Here is a 17,246-nt window from a genome sequence, read left to right on the forward strand (position 1 = left end):
TAAATCATAAATGTGATTTTGAGGAATTCATAAATGTCATTTTGAGGAATTTAAACTTAAGCCCTTAGCCATTATAGGTTTTGTGCATATATGACTCTCGCAGAAAAGGGGAAATATTCTAGTGGAGAGAAGGAACAAACAGCTTAAAGAAATGGTGGTCACCAACTAGTCCAGGTCACTGGGTTTCTTCATCAAATTGTACAGGTTTTTTTGTGCTTATAAAAGATTCCCTCAACTACTGGAAGGTGTAACAACATTCTGTCAGCGGACTGCACCTCTGTTTACCTTAAGATGCAAAGCCTCTGAGAAATCTAATTTCCTATACATAGTATACAACATCCACACTATGCCAAATCTTAATGTTCATAATTATAACAGATCTCAATCACGTGCTAATGAAATTCTAATATCTAAATTTTTCCTACGCTGATCAGCAATCTATTCTGTAAGCAACTGAAAACTCTTTAGAAATTAAAAGGTTACCACCCACAGACCAGAAGCAGCTTTTTAATCTTTCTATACTAGCCAGAGAGTGGGTGTGTAATTTCAAAAAAAAAAGAAAAATACAAGCCAATTCTGTTGGTAGAGGACAAGGTATTGTTACGTTAAAATCCCACCTAAAAGCATCGTGTGTTACAGGACACTAGTAAAACTACCACCTACTCACAATTCTGGTCTCACTGTTTTAATCTACAAATGGAGGAAAACAACATACCTACCCCCTGCAGGAATCTTGTCATTAACATTTTCATAAGGTTCTTTCCTCCAGGCTTTGCAACAATTTCTATACACAGGTACTTCAAAGACAAGGATTCGGTTTAACGAATCTCTTCCAAAATTTAAGATACTGGTCAAAAGACATAAACATATCAAAGTTTGGTTGTAAAGCAGCTACATGCTTTTTAAGCCCTGGATTTTTTTTATTTTTATTTTTATTTTTTAGAATTAACTAATTTAGGAATTCAGACCTTTCCTAGAGATGCCTATGAGTATGTCAGACTTATAGCAACCATTTTGGATTAGACTGTGTGTTCTTCCTTTCTTCTGTGACAAGTCAGGATGAAAAGGCAGACTTGCAAAAGCGGTGACTAGAATCTACCAGGACTCGTGGATGGTGTCATCAAAGAAAAGGGAGAAATCAGCCAACAGCTCAAGTGGGCTGCTTCAAGAAACTCAGCTGCAGATTCACCTGGGAGAGCCTCATCATCAATGTTGTTAAGGCAGGAACCAAACCAACAATTGGACCAACACTACACACACCTTTGCTTCAAATGAAAAAAAGCAGGGGTTTGCAAGCTATAAACGGATATCTGCCCTTTAGGGAAGGTGCAACTCACTGAGCCCCCTTTTCTCTTCCTAAATGGATTAATAAAAGGCACTCCGAGGCCAAGCCCAGCCAGCCTAGTCTCACGGCCCACCTTGCAGCACCTATTCTCCCTTTCCCAGTACAGCGGGCTCCTCCCCCCTCCCCCAAACGACAAGTTCAAAATCAAAACAAAAGGTGCAAAACTGGTTTCAGGTGGCAACAGCTGGGCCCCAGTGGCCAACTTCTGGGGACACCAGGACGAGCGAGGGCTCATAGGACCCCAGACCCCCACCAGAGTCTACTCCCAAACAGTCCCTCAGGCCTCGGCCCAACTCCTCACACTCCCCTCCCTCCCCTTGGCCCTGGAAAGGTGGGGGCTGGAAAGGGGGGGAGGCTGGAAAGGGGGGCGAAGAGAGGGGGTGGGGAGGGAAGCCCCAGGGTCGAAGTGACAGCGGAACGAGCTGGGAAGGAAAAAGGCCCGGCGGGATGCTGGAGGACGAGTCTTAGGCCCGGAGCTCCAGCCCCGAACGGAGGCGACCGAGGGTCCGAGCCGCGCCAGGCCGCGAGCGGGAGGCCGGGCCCGCGTCGGCCGCGCCTCTGGGCCACGCTCCCCTCACGACTCTCCACACCCGCGGCGGAAGGGCCGTGAGGGGCCGCGGCCGCCGCCAGGGTCCGGGGCGGGAGCACTCACTCACCGGTGCGGAGGGGAGGGGCAGCCGGCGTCTCCGCCAGCGCCGTGGCTCGAGCTCAAGCGCCGGCTCCTGCCGCTGCGGCCGCCTCGCTCGGTCCATCCCCCCCAACCACCCCCCTCCCGGCCCTCCCCCCACGCCGCCTCAGCCGCCGCAGCCGCCGCTGCAGCCGCCACAGCCTCCTCAGCCCCGGCGCGGGAGCGCGAACCGGCGCGAGGGGGCGAGAGCGCGCGCGCCCGCCGCCACCGCCCACAACCTCCGCCCCCAGCTGGCCGCGCAAGCGCGAGGCGGCGACGGGCGCGCGCACGCTGCAAGGGGCGGGGACGGCCCCCGGAAGGCGTGGCCCCGCCCTCCCACCCACGCGGTTGCTGGGCCGGAGAGCAGAACCTTGGCAGGTGATCTTGTGCTAGTTCGGATGGGTTTCTCCGGGCGTAAGGTCTAGAAACTAAGGCCCTCTGGTCTGACCCCTTTTTCTAGGGAGCGAGGGCCCAGAGCTACACAGGCTTGAGCAGACTTACAGCCGCCGTTTCGGATCACACACCTGTTCTTCCTACCTTGATTGAAATGCCTTCCTCCCTTCTCCGATCTAGCAGGTTTTCGTCCGCTGCTGGGAAAAAGACCGAGACTGTTAATATTTGCCGTCTGGTAATACCACTGAAGGGACCACAAGCGGCCATCAGCCTATGCCTTTATTATTCCATTTTTCTAATTCATTTTATTTGTTCATCACTTATGTATTGAGGCTTCCGTGTGGTAGGCCCTGTTCCACTTGCAGGGGGTACATTATGGAAATAAAAGAGTCCCTAGCCACACGAAATTAGGTCTGGTGAAGAAGGACAACGTTAAAGGGAGAATCACAAAACGTTACAACTTGTAATTAGTAAGATCTCTTCCGGGAGGTACGTGGTGTTAAGAAAACCTGGGAGGATGGGGTAGGAATTTAGTCAAGGATATGCAGGCTGGAATCCAAAGGCTGACTTGAAAGGAGTTAACAAGGTACAACACGTGAGAACTTGGCATGGCCAGAATGGTGTGCTGAAAGACCCCTGAATGTGGAGTTGAGCGCGGAAAGATATATACAATAATTGGGGCAAGGATTTGAGAATCTGGGGAAGCCATTGAGGATTTTTCATCATTTCTATTTTTAAATCATCACTTCTGGAGGGGGCTCAGAGTTGGGACAGAGGGGCCAGTTAGGCTGCTGTAACAGTCAAGGCAAGGTAAACTGGTGGTGGTTGAGAAGAGCACCTCCTAGGCACAGGGCTTGATGATAGTTTGGATGAAGAATGAAGGCCAGAGAGGTGGCAAGTTTATCTTAGATGGGGGGATGCATTTATAGATCTCAGGAGCACTGAAGGAGGCCCCAGAGGAAACTAAAAATGGATTATAAACATGAAAGCTAAAACTACAAGTAAATTTCTAGAAGAAAACAAAAAAAATATTTAGCGGTCTCAAGATAGGCAAAGATTTCTTAGGGCACAAAAAGAAATAGTTCGTAATTTGAACTTCATCAAATTAAAAAATCTTTATTCTTTGAAAGACACCATTAAGAAAATGAAAAGGCAAGCGACAGATGGGAGGGAGAATTTGCAATACAATATATCTGACAATAGACTTGTATCCAGAATATATAAAGAACTCTTATAACTGAGTAATAAAAAGACAATAAACAACCCAATTAAACAATAAGCAAAGGTTTTAGTAAACATTTCACCAAAGGAAAAAAAACAACAATAAACAACAAAAAGATGCTCCACATCTTTATTCATCCAGGAATTTGCTAATTAAAACCACCATGATCTCCCACTACACTCTCATTAGAATAGCTAGAATTAAAAAGTCTGATGACCCAGCAATCCCACCCCTACACATTTCTTTAAATGTACTTAAGCTCCAAATAAAGACAAAAAGGTCATACTTCCCCCTAACATGCTATAACTAACCTGCATACAACTGAAAACATATACTTTCCCTAAAAGAGAATACAAAGTCCTTAGGTGATGTTCCCTTTCCACTTTTGACATCCTGTAACTTAATACTGCAATATAGAGTTAACTATTGTTAATACATCTCCATTGTGTAGTAGCAATTACATTTCCCCCTTGGTAATCAGGATCAGTCACCCTAGCCAATACAGGAACTCCCTTCTTACATTAATTTCTGGTGTAAAACAGTAACTGGAAGCCTGTATCTCCCACTCCGCTTCACTCATTTTGCCCATCCTGCCCCCCACCCTTCTCTCTTGCAACCACCAGTTTGTTCTCCATATTTATGGGTCTGTTTCTTTTTTGTTCGTTCATTCATTCATTTTTTATTTTGTCTAGATGCCACATATAAGTGAAATCATATATCTGTCTTTCTCTGTGTGATTTATTTCATTTATATAAGAAACCTCCTTCTGGCTCTCCTGGGTGGCTCAATAAGTTTAGCGTCTGACTCTTGATTTCAGCTTAAGTCATGATCTCATGGTTTGTGGGTTGGAGCCTTGTTGGGCTCTGCACTTACAGCTGACAGAAAGGGATTCTCTTTCTCCCTTTCTCTCTTACCCGCTTTCTCTCTCTCTCTCTCAAAAATAAAATAAGTAAACATTAAAAAAAAAAAAACCCTCCCTTCTTTGCCTGTTGATTCAGAGGCATGAGATACCCAAAGTGACCAGGTGACAATCTCCACTTCCAGTTCAAAAGAATCATTGTTAGCAGCACTACCAAATTGTGGAAAGAGCCCAAATGTCTTTTGACTGATAAATGGATAAAGATGTGAGGTATGGAATATTACTCAGCAATCAAAAAAAAATGAAATCTTGCCATTTGCAAGAACGTGGATGGAACTATAGTGTAATATGCTAAGCGAAATAAGTCAATCAAAGAAAGATAAATATATGACCTCACTCATGTGGAATTTAAGAAATAAAACAGATGGATATAGGGGAAGGGAAGGAGAAATAAGATAAAAACAAAGAGGGAGGCAACCCATAAAAGACTCTTAAATACAGAGAACTGAGGGTTGCTCGAGGGGTGTTGGTTGGGGGGATGGGCTAAATAGGTGATGGACATTAAGGAGGGCACTTGTCAGGGTGAGCACTGGGTGTTACATGTAAGTGATGAGTCACTAAATTCTACTCCTAAAACCATTATTACACCATATGTTAACTAACTTGGATTTAAATAAAATGCAAAAAATAAAATTCTTTTGAAAAGTGAAAAAAAAAAGAAAAAATCATTGTTGGGTCTTCTGGTGGAAGCATTCTTCCCTTTGGAGCCAAGACCTCCAGACCAACAGAGCTTCTGGCCATTTCTCCTTCAAGACAAAATGAGGAAGCAGGTGCACTGCTCGAAGTCTGCCAACCAGGAGGCTTTTCCTTCACTATTATTCTTCAAGATTATCCCAGAAAAGAGCTATAGTACTATAGCAGTCCATTTTCACCCAGTGCCTGCATATTGTGCAGAACCTTTGTACACAAGGCTATAAACCAAGACTACCCTTTCTCTTCCCCAGTCAACTGGTCATAGGGATGCCCCAATGGTTTGTATCTGTGGGCTGAGAGAGAAAAGATACTGTAGCAAGAGACCAAGGACATTTGGGCCACTTCTTCATACAACGTACTCATACCTTCAGTAACCATACCATTTGTGATTGCCATTTATGCACAACTTTATAATTTGGTGAATCAGATAACACCTAGTTCATGATGGGCAGCTCAGATCACATGGTAACTTGATAGCCATGGTCAAGCATTCAGTCTGTTCTAGGGCTCAGTAGTAAGCCAAAAACTATTTCTCAAAAGGAGAGTAGTTATATGTAGACGATGGCAGTGTTTTGCTCCAAAACCCTAAGGTTCTGCACTGTAATTCATGGGGCCTGCCAGACTCTAACCAGCATTTCTATTAGCCACTTGCAGAATGAGGCTCTGAGTTTGGTTTTCAGAAATCTTGGCACTAAGGTTTTATTTCGAGGCAGATTCAGAAGCTTTCAAGTCATCTATGCATAGTTTGAGCTCAACCTTTTCTTTCCCCACTTTCTTCAGTACAGTTAGGGGCAACCAGCCAATCCCATTATATTCCTAATTTGACTACAATATTCTAAGGTGGAAAATACATGGCCACTAACGACCTCGCTTGACATAGGTATTTGATTAGGAGTACCCAATGCCTCATCATGCCATGGACTACCAGTACCCTCTTTACCACTGGAAATAGTCATTAGTGCCTTTAAATCTAACCAGGTTAGGGATGCCTGGGTGTCTCAGTCCGGTTAAACGACCAACTCTTGATTTTGGCTCAGGTCACCATCTCACAGTTCATGAGTTTGAGCCCCACATGGGGCTCTGTGCTGACAGCACGGAGCCTGCTTGAGGTTCTCTCTCTTCCTGTCTCTCTCTGCCCCTACCCTGCTTGCACTATCTCTATTCTCTCAAATAAATAAATAAATAAATAAATAAATAAATAAATAAATAAACAAACATTTAAATCTAACCAGGTTAGAGAACCAATCCAGAAAACTCATCTTAAGATTCTGTTCATTTAGAACCACTTTCAATACCAAAATCTGTATCCATCAGGGTTCAGAGAAGCAGGTCAAGTAGAAGACAAGAAATAAGAGATTTATTTCAATAAATTGATTTATGCAATTGGGGGTGGGGAAAAGGGCTATTTAAGCACATTTAAAATTCATAGGGCAGGCTATCAGGAAGGGCCGACTGGAACTTTCAGGCTAAGACAGAAACTGTTGTCCCAAGGCAATATATCTTCTTCAGGAGAAACTCAACTCTATTTTTAATGACTTCCCATGATTGAATCAGGCCAAACCAAATTATCTAGGATGATCTCCCTTTCTTAAAGTCAACTGATTAAGGATTTTAACTATCTATACAAAAATGCCTTCATAGCAACACTTAGATTACTGTTGACTAGTGTAAAATAACTGGAGACTAGAGTAAAGCCAAATGGACACTTCAAAAAGACTATCATATAACCAAGAGAAATGAAAACATATATCCACACCAAGAATATTAATAGCAGCTGTACTCGCAGTATCAAAACACTGGAAACAACTCAAATACCCATCAACAGGTAAATGGATGAACAAATTTGGTATATCTATACAACGGAATACTACTCAGCAGTTAAAAGGGATAAATTACCAATACACCCGACTATGTGGATGAATCCCGAAAACATTATACTGAGCAACAGAAGCTGAAGACAAAAGAATACGTATTGTATAATTCCACATAAAATTCTAGAAAATGCAAACTAATCTATAGTGAGAGCACTATAGACCCAGGGAACTTTCCCGGGTCCAGATATGGAGAAAGAGAGATGAGGGGTGAATGAGTACAAAGAAACTTTTGGAGGTGATCAGAATAATCTGAATCTTGATTATGGCAGTGGTTTCATGGGTATATACCTAGGTCAAAGTTCATCTGAGTGTGTACTATAAACAATTGCAGTTTATTGTATGTATAGTATGTCTTAATAAAATTGTGATCAAAAAGAATTCATTAAGGGAGCCTGTCTGGCTCAGTCAGTAGAGCACGGGACTCTTGATCTCCAGGTTATAAGTTTGAGCCCCAAACTTGGAGTGTAGAGATTACTTAAAAAACAAAATCTTAAAAAAAAATTCATTTGATATAATTCATAGCAGATTAGAAACAGCAGAACAGAAGATTAGTGAACTAAAAGATACAATCAAAAGAATACAGGGGCGCCTGGGTGGCGCAGTCGGTTAAGCATCCGACTTCAGCCAGGTCACGATCTCGCGGTCCGTGGGTTCGAGCCCCGCGTCAGGCTCTGGGCTGATGGTTCAGAGCCTGGAGCCTGTTTCCGATTCTGTGTCTCCCTCTCTCTCTGCCCCTCCCCCGTTCATGCTCTGTCTCTCTCTGTCCCAAAAATAAATAAACGTTGAAAAAAAAATTAAAAAAAAAAAAGAATACATATTAAAGCACAGAAAAGGAAAAGAAGGGAAAACACAGAAAAAAACATCAGAGGTACATGGGACACAGTGAAAAATAGTGCTGCAGAATACTGTATAAAATGGGAAGAAATATTGGTGTGCTCCTATTGAAAACATTATACAAATGATTCTGCTCTTGGTGAGGTAATATCTAACATTCAAACACTTACCCAATTACTTTTCACAGTGCGGAAATTGGAATATTATCCATTTGGCAACATTTGGTAACATCATGGAAGAGTATTTATGCAAAATCAAATAACACCAAAAAAACATGGCACATTACTCAGGGGATGAATATAAAACCCATTTGTTAAAATGTTAGCAGGTGTTATAAAAGATATACTTGGGGATAAGGTGAGAAGTGCTAAACATTAACTCATTATTTTAGGTTCAATACCTAATGTATGTAACACAGATAATAATTATGATTCAACTTGTAGATTTCTTTTTTTTAAAAAAAATTTTTTTTTTCAACGTTTATTTATTTTTGGGACAGAGAGAGACAGAGCATGAACGGGGGAGGGACAGAGAGAGAGGGAGACACAGAATTGGAAACAGGCTCCAGGCTCTGAGCCATCAGCCCAGAGCCTGACGCGGGGCTCGAACTCACGGACCGCGAGATCGTGACCTGGCTGAAGTCGGACGCTTAACCGACTGCGCCACCCAGGCGCCCCTCAACTTGTAGATTTCTAAACTCAAATACTTTCCTTTAAAGATTTTATTTATTTATTTTTGAAATGTCTATTTATTTTGAGACAGAGAGGAAGAGCAGGGGAGGGGCAGAGAGAGAGGGGAACACAGGATCCAAAGCAGCCTCCACACTGACAGCAGAGAGAGCCTGATGCAGGATTGGAAGTCACGAACCATGAGATCATGACCCAAGCCAAAGTTGGACGCTTAACTGACTGAGCCACCCGAGCACTCCTAAAGATTTTATTTTAAGTAATCTCTACACCAACCATGGGACTTGAACTCACAACACGGATATCAAGAGTCTCATGTTCCACCGACTGAGCCAGCCAAGCACCCCCACTTTAAATTTTTAATAAAATACTTACAAACACTGAACTTGACAAAAATCATTTGAGAAACAAGAAATATGACAATGATGCAACTATATGGGGAAAATGTAGCATTGTACTAGTTCTTTGAAAAAAATGATACACCGTTGTATATATTTTTAAAGCATTCTTTAAACTTCATTGTGAACAGTGCAGTCAAACTCTCCTTTGACATTACTGAATTTAAAAATATCTTCCAAAAACTATATGACTGCTTTTCAGTTTCAGTTAAACACTTGGGTATATTGAAAAACATTGAATATAAATGTGAAACCACTGTTAAATATATGATGGGGAAATTGAATTGATACTATCATGCCAGTAAAAACTCAGTTACAAACAGTGTGCAATGATCTTTTTTATGATGATATTAATAAAGAACACAGGTCCTGAAATACCAGCTGATGTTCTGCTTTCAAACATATCCTTGTCTAAATTTGTTAGCTTAGTACTGACTTGGTATGATGCTTTAGGTAAAATGAATGGTTTAAATAAAATGATACAGAAAATTCAATGCACAAAAAAACATAATTTTGGATGTACATAATGCTCTCAAAAACCTGAAAGGGATTAAGAAGTTCTTCAAAGAAAAACTAAATGAGAATGCTTACAAAAAAATAGATTATTTAAAAAACAGATTGTTGGGGCACCTGGGTGGCTCAGTTGGTTAGGGTGTGACTTTGGCTCAGGTCATGATCTCACAGCTCGTGAGTTTGAGCCCCGTGTCGGGCTCTGTGCTGGCAGCGCAGAGCCTGGAGCCCGCTTCAGATTCTGTGTCTCCCTCTCTCTGTCTGCCCCTCCCCTGCTTGTGCTCTCTCTCTCTCAAAAACAAATAAATAAAAATTTAAGAAAAGCAAAAACAAAAAATAGACCATTGGTGCACCTGGGTGGCCCAGTCAGTTAAGCGTCCAACTCTTGATTTTGGCTCAGATCAAGATCTTGTGGTTTGTGAATTCAAGCCCCACATTGGGCTCTGCACTGAGAGTACAGAGCATACTTCATATCCTCTGTCTCCCTCTCTCTCTGCCCCTCCCTCACTGGCACTCTCTCTCTTTCTCTCAAAAAAAAAATTTTTTTTTTTCAAAAAATAGATTATTATTGGGGCGCCTGGTGGTTCAGTTGGTTAAGTGTCTGACTCGGCTAGGGTCATGACCTCGCAGTTCACAGTTTGTGAGTTCAAGCCCCACATGGAGCTCTGTGCTCACAGTTCAAAGCCTGGAGTCTGCTTGGGATTCTGTGTCTCCCTCACTCTCTGCCCCTCCCCAGCTCATGCTCTGTCTCTCTCCCTCTCTCAAAAATAAATAAAACATTAAAAAATTAGAAATGTCTTTCTCTTAAAAAAAATAGATGATTGATTTTTAAAATAAGTTGCAGAGCCTCTTGACGTTGGTTTCAATCTCTTCAATATAGAAAATACTAGAAAAAGGAGATTTCAGTTGTAAATCCTTCAAGCTACCTATGATCCAAACCCAAATTTTCAAATAAATTTCTTTTTGGGATCTCTGGGTGGCCCAGTTAGTTAAGCATCTGACTTCGGCTCAGGTCATGATCTCACAGCTTATGAGTTCAAGCCCCACATCGGGCTCTGTGCTGACAGCTCAGAGCCTGGAGCCTCTTCAGATTCTGTGTCTTTCTCTCTCTCTCTGCCCCTTCCCCACTCACACTCTGTCTGTCAAAAATAAATAAACATTAAAAAAATTAAAATAAATTTCTTTTTTATCCTGCATTTGAAACTGCAATGTCATTTTTATTTTTTTTTATTTTTTTATTTTTAAATAAAATTTTTTTTTCTTCTTTTCAACATTTTTATTTATTTTTGGGACACAGAGAGACAAAGCATGAACGGGGGAGGGGCAGAGAGAGAAGGAGACACAGAATTGGAAACAGGCTCCAGGCTCTGAGCCATCAGCCCAGAGCCCGACGCGGGGCTCGAACTCCCGGACCGCGAGATCGTGACCTGGCTGAAGTCGGACGCTTAACCGACTGCGCCACCCAGGCGCCCCTGCAATGTCATTTTTAAAATAAAAATGTATGCTACTGAACGAAAATAATGACCTTGTTCAGTCTTTAAATCCTTACTATTCATGTGGTCCTTGGACCAGCAGAATCAGCATCACCTGGGGGATTGTTAAAAATGCAGAACCTTAGGGGCGCCTGGTTGGCTCAGTTGGTTAAGCGGCCGACTTCGGCTCAGGTCATGATCTCGCGGTCCATGAGTTCAAGCCCCGCATCGGGCTCTGTGCTGACGGCTCAGAGCCTGGAGCCTGTTTCAGATTCTGTGTCTCCCTGTCTCTGACCCTCCCCCGTTCACGATCTGTCTCTCTTTGTCTCAAAAATAAATAAACGTTAAAAAAAAAAAAAAAAAAAAGCAGAACCTTAGCCCTATCCCAGATCAGCTTAGTCAAAGTCTTTATTTTAGGCAATCTGGCGATCTGAAGTAAGCACTGGACTAAGTGACATGTAATTTGAAGAATGGCAGTGAGCATGAATTGCAACAACTGTTAAAAATTGATAGTTAAGGGGCGCCTGGGTGGCGCAGTCGGTTAAGCGTCCGACTTCAGCCAGGTCACGATCTCGCGGTCCGTGAGTTCGAGCCCCGCGTCAGGCTCTGGGCTGATGACTCGGAGCCTGGAGCCTGTTTCTGATTCTGCTCCTGTTTCTGATTCTGTGTCTCCCTCTCTCTCTGCCCCTCCTCCGTTCATGCTCTGTCTCTCTCTGTCCCAAAAATAAATAAACGTTGAAAAAAAAATTAAAAAAAAAAAAAATTGATAGTTAAAATTAACTAATGGATATTAGTTAGCGATAGTATTGATAGGAAATGAATGCAGAGGAACTGAAAACCTTAAGTTGTTTGGTAAAATTCTGTGTAACTTCCGTTGAAGTATTGCAGTATCTTTGTAGCAATAACATCACATTTCCAAAGATGCCTCCATATGTGTCTTCTTTCAGGATGTGTTTAACTCTGCTAATGTAGGTAACAAGTAAAGAATGTACCTTCACAAAATTAAAACTTAGTAAAAACTAGTTACGGTCTAGAGTGATCAAAAAGGCTGTCACATCTAGTGTCCATGATACATAAAGAGAGAGAGAGAGAAAGTAAAGATTGAAATTGTCATAAGAAATTTCATTTCCATGAAAGCAGGCTAAGTCACTGTTTTATGGCAAATTGTCATATGCTAGTAACTCTGAATTTCTAATTCTTGTGCTAGTTTCTCTCTCTTACCTCAGGATCTTTGATTGTGCTGTTTCCTGTGCCCGGTACACCTTCTCTCAGACTCTGCTGACTTCTCATGTCACAGCTAAAATGTCATTTCCTTAGAGAGAACTTCTCTGACCCCACAGACAAGGTCAGCTTCTCCCAACACACACCAGGGAAAGCATCCTGAACTTCCCCTTTATTAGCCCGATATACACGTAATTTCCCTTAAACACCTGCTCTCCTCTCTGGACTGTGACTTCCACGATGCAGGGACTTTGTCTCTATTGTTCTGAACCCACTGACCTTCCACGTATCTCTTTAGGTTCTCAATAAATGTTTATTGGATTAGTAAATGACAGAAGGGCAACTCTATTAATATTAAATGAAATATGGCCCTGCCTTATATTTGTACAACCCTTTACTCTATTTAGCACATTTATTCCTGTTGCCCTAACTTGAGCCTCCAAAGACCCAGATCTACCCAGTTAGCCTCTCAGCCCTTAAATGTATAGGAGAACTCCTACTTCTTAGATATGAACTTAGACGGAGATGGAGTGCCCGCCTCCAGTTTTAACTCTGTCACTTCAGACCCATGTCTCGGGCAAGGTATCTCGCGTCTCTGTGCCCCAGCACCTTTATCGATACTTAACCCAGAGGTATACTCTGAGCAGTAAATGAATATACACATGTAAAGCTCTTGGAACACCACCTGGCACCTAACAGTTAACTATTGTTACAGGAGTACCATGAAGATCAAGAGTGTTGGGGCCAATATATTATGTTGAATGAAAAAGCAGCCAGACACAAAAGTCCACATACTGTATGATTCCATTACATGAAGTTCAAGGACAGGCAAAACTACCTAAGATGATAGAGATGGGTCACAATGGGGGGGGGGGTGGCGCAGCATATTGACTAGGAAGGGGTACATAGCAGTCTTCTTGGATGCTTATAATGTCCTGGATCTGGATCTGAATGGTGGTTATACAAGTGTGTATGTATGTTGAAATGTATTCTTTAAAAAAAATTGTTTTTGTTAATGTTTTATTTATTTTTGAGAGACAGAGAGAGACAGAGCATGAGCAGGGGAGGGGCAGAGAGGGAGGGAGAGACAGAATCCGAAGTAGGCTTCAGGCTCTGAGCTATCAATACAGAGCCCAACGCAGGGCTTGAACCCATAAACCGTGAGATCATTACCTGAGCTCAAGTGGGACGTTTAACTGACTGAGCCACTCAGGTGCCCCTGTAGAAATGTATTCTTAAGATTCTTTATGTAATTTATACCTCATTTTAAGATTTAGGCAGAAGTAAGGGATTGTGACCAATCTCCTTTCATCTTGGCATGGAGGGCTTCCCCTAGCCTCTTCTCTGTCTCCCACCCGTAACTTAAGAGGTGAGACTCAATGAGTTTTAATCCCTCTCCCTTTCTTTCTTTCTTTCTTTCTTTCTTTCTTTCTTTCTTTCTTTCTTTTTATTTTTTAAAAGTTTATTTATCTATTGTGTGAGAGAGAGCCCATGAGCAGGGGAAGGGCAGAAAGAGAGAATCCCAAGCAGGCTCTGCACCATTATCCCAGAGCCCAATGCAGGGATCAAATTCACAAGCCATGAGTTCATGACCTGAGCTGAAATCAAGAGTCAGACGCTCAACTGGCTGAGCCTCCCAGGCACCACTCCCCTTGTTTCTTTCTGTTGACAATAAACCATATATTCCTTCCACTGACCTGGCCTTAATCCTGAGGGGGTAGGAGAATGCCACATTCCAAGAGCCTAGCAGGTAAGGTAGAGATGAGTACCAATGGTTCTATCAATAGTGTGAAAACCATGGCCCTCCCTGGGACTCAGACAGAGCCAGCGGGACAAGTCCTTGGTGCCAACTCCCATGGTCTTCATTCCATCCAAGCAGAGCCAATAATACATTTAGTTCCAGGGGAATGGAACTCTGACAGCTTTCCTACTGGGGTCTTATGATTGGAATTGCTAGTGGTTGGGATCTGAACCCAAATGAGCTGGGATCTCATTTGGTTGGGAGATCCCAACCAAAATGGTCTATTTTAGTTTCAAGTCATTAAAATCCAAAACATACAGGCTTCACAAAATCACAGCAACTTATTAGAAGGATGCTGGTGTGTTTATAGAACGTATCCATGGAAAAGGCAGGGTCTCAGGGGTGCCTGGGTGGTTCAGTTGGTTGAGTGACCTACTTGATTTTAGCTCCAGTCACAATCCCAAGGTCATAGGGATGCACAGCCTGCTTGGGATTCTCTCTCTCTCTCCCTCTTCTCTCTCCAGATCACGTGCTCTCTTTCTCTCTATCTGAAAGAAAAAGAAAAAGGAAAGAAAAGAGCCTCAGAGATACCTGGATCCTAGAGTAGGTTCTTCCTCTATGCTTCTCTTAGGTTTATTCTATCAGACCAGCTTTCTCCTCATGATGGAGAATGTGGCTGCCATCAGTTTCTGAGCCCCACACATCATAACCTCACACTAGAAAGCCTAGATCATGCTTACCATAAATCCAGTCCAGAAAAATCTTAGGGTAAGGTTCTTATTGGCCCATTTTGAGTCCAGTGCCCACCACTAGACCAATCACACGTGGCCATGAGGGTGGGACATTGTGACTGGCAAGACCCAGCAGAACCACACGATGGTTAGAAAGTAGAAACGAACAGGTCTTCCAAGGAAGGTATTGTCCTTAGAAGAAGAAGAAGGGGTACTGAGCAGGGCAGACAACACAATAGGTGTCATAACGGTGGAGTAGAAAGGAACACAACTAAATCCATGAGGCCTGGCCTGTTTACTCCTCTAATTATGCATAACCTTCTCAGTACCTATTGTGCAGAATCCAGACGTGAGGCCAGCAGGGCATCCAGTTGGCCCAGCAAATAGTCAGAGGAGGCACCAAAGAAACATCCGTCCTCTCAAGGCAGGACACTCAGCTCTACCAACAGGTCAGGTGCAAGAAAGCAGTAAATCCCTTTCCGTCTCTGAGCCTCAGTGTCTACTGTAAAATGGGAGTGATTGAGCTAGCAGATCAGAGAGACAGCAGAATCCCTGAAGGCCAAACAGGCTGAATTTATTTATTTGTTTGTTTGTTTGTTTATAAGATTTACTTATTTATTTTGAGGGAGAGAGAACACGAAGGAGGGGCAGAGAGAGAAGGAGAGAGAGAATCCCAAGCAGGCTCCTTGGTGTCACTGCGGAGCCCAACACAGGGCTCAATCTCATGACAGTGAGATCATGACCTGAGCTGAAATCAAGAGTCAGACACTTAACTAACTAAGCTACCCAGGTGACCCTAAACGTCTGAATTTAAATCTCAGTTCAACCCTGTCTGCTTTCTCCATTGACTCGTTTCTATTTTTCCCTTCGCATTAGGCAAGTTGTGGGGAGATACTTTAAAAGCATGCAAATGCTTTTTTAAAAGGTGGGGCGCCTGTGTGGTTCAGTTGGTTGAGTATCTGACTTCAGCTCAAGTCATGATCTCAAGAATGGCGGATTCGAGTCCTGCATCAGGCTCTGTGCTGACAGCTCAGAGCTTGGAGCCTGCTTCAGATTCTGTGTGTGTGTGTCTCTCTCTCTGCCCCTCCTCCACTCACACTTTGTCTCTCTCTCTCTCTCTCAAAATAAACAAACAAACAAACAAACAAACAAACATTAAAAGTATGCAAATGTCCTATTCCTCCCAAATTTTCCTCTCTTGATTCAGCATCAGTTGAGGATATTTGCCCAATCAGCCTTTACTATGATTGCTATAAAATGGTCATTTTTCTAATTTCACCTCTTCTTCCATATTGAAATTCTAATGTATTCCCCCCCCCCCCGTTTACTTGTTTTCTATTTCTTGTCAGTATGGACTCATTGATTCTGATTTCATTCAATGGGTTATAATCTATTACTGTCTATTTTTCACTTGTGGTAAAATATGTGTAACATAAAATTTACCATCTCAATCATTTTTAAGTGTCAAGTTCAGTGGCATTAACTACATTCACATTGTTGTGCAACCATCACCACCATCCACCTCCAGAATGTTCTCATCTTCTCAAATTGAAGCTCCGTATCCATTAAACAATAACTCTCCATTCCCACATCCCTCTACCCCTTGGCAACTACCACTCTATTTTCCTTCTCTATGATTGTTTTTATTTAAGATTTTATTTTTAAGTAACCTCTAAACCCATTGTGGGGCTCAAACCCCAAACCCCAAGATCAACAGTCTCAGGTTCTACCAACTGAGCCAACTAGGCGCCCCAGCTCTATGATTTTGACTATTTTAGGTACCTCATGGAAGTGTAATCATATGGTATTCATATTTTTGTGACTGGCTTATTTCACTTAGCCAAACGTCCTCAAGGTCAACTATGTTGTAGCATGTGTCAGAATTGCCTTCCTTTTCAAAGCAATAATATTCCATTGTTTGTATATGATACATTTTGTTTATCAATTCATGTGTCCATGGGCACTTAGATTGCTTCCATGCTTTAGCTATTGTGAATAATGCCACTACGAACGTAGGTGCACAAATATTTCTTTCAGATCCTGCTTTTAATTCTTTGGGGTATATACCCAGAAGCGGTGTTGCTGGATCATGTGGCAATTCTGAGTTTAATGTTTGAGGAACTGCCATACTGTTTTCCACAACACCCTCACCATTTGACATTCCCACCAGCAATGAAACAAAGGTTTCAATTTTTCCACATCCTCATCAACACTTGTCATTTTCTGGGTTTTTTTTCCTTATACTAGCTATCCTAACGGATGTGAAATTGCATTTCTCTAAAAATTTTTTAATGTTTATTCATTTCTGAAAGGGAGACAGAGCATGAGCCAGGGAGGGGAAGAGTGAGAGGGAGACATAGAACTCAAAGCAGGCTCCAGGCTCCGAGCTGTTAGCACATAGCCCGCCTTGGGGCTCGAACCCACGAATGTGAGATCATAACCTGAGACAAAGTTGGATGCTTAACCAACAGAGCCACCCAGGCACCCCTGAAGTTGCATTTCTCTAATGACCAATAATGTTAAGCATCTTTTCAGGTGCT

The 17,246-nt window shown here is 42.6% G+C and overlaps 1 protein-coding gene across 1 annotated transcript in view; it reads left to right on the plus strand.

The window, feature by feature from the left end:
- The first annotated feature begins 1,111 nt into the window (after positions 1-1,111).
- TRH (thyrotropin releasing hormone) overlaps positions 1,112-17,246 on the plus strand; it is a 70,311-nt gene continuing 54,176 nt past the window's right edge. Inside the window, exon 1 of the mRNA XM_047095891.1 lies at positions 1,112-1,220. The gene's annotated coding sequence lies outside the window, so the exon portion shown is untranslated. The remainder of the gene's footprint in view (positions 1,221-17,246) is intronic.

Source organism: Lynx rufus, unplaced genomic scaffold (genome assembly GCF_022079265.1).
Source record: "Lynx rufus isolate CCGP_SWC_20201006 ecotype Redwood Valley unplaced genomic scaffold, mLynRuf1.p SCAF_4, whole genome shotgun sequence".
NCBI classification, from domain to species: Eukaryota; Metazoa; Chordata; class Mammalia; order Carnivora; family Felidae; genus Lynx; species Lynx rufus.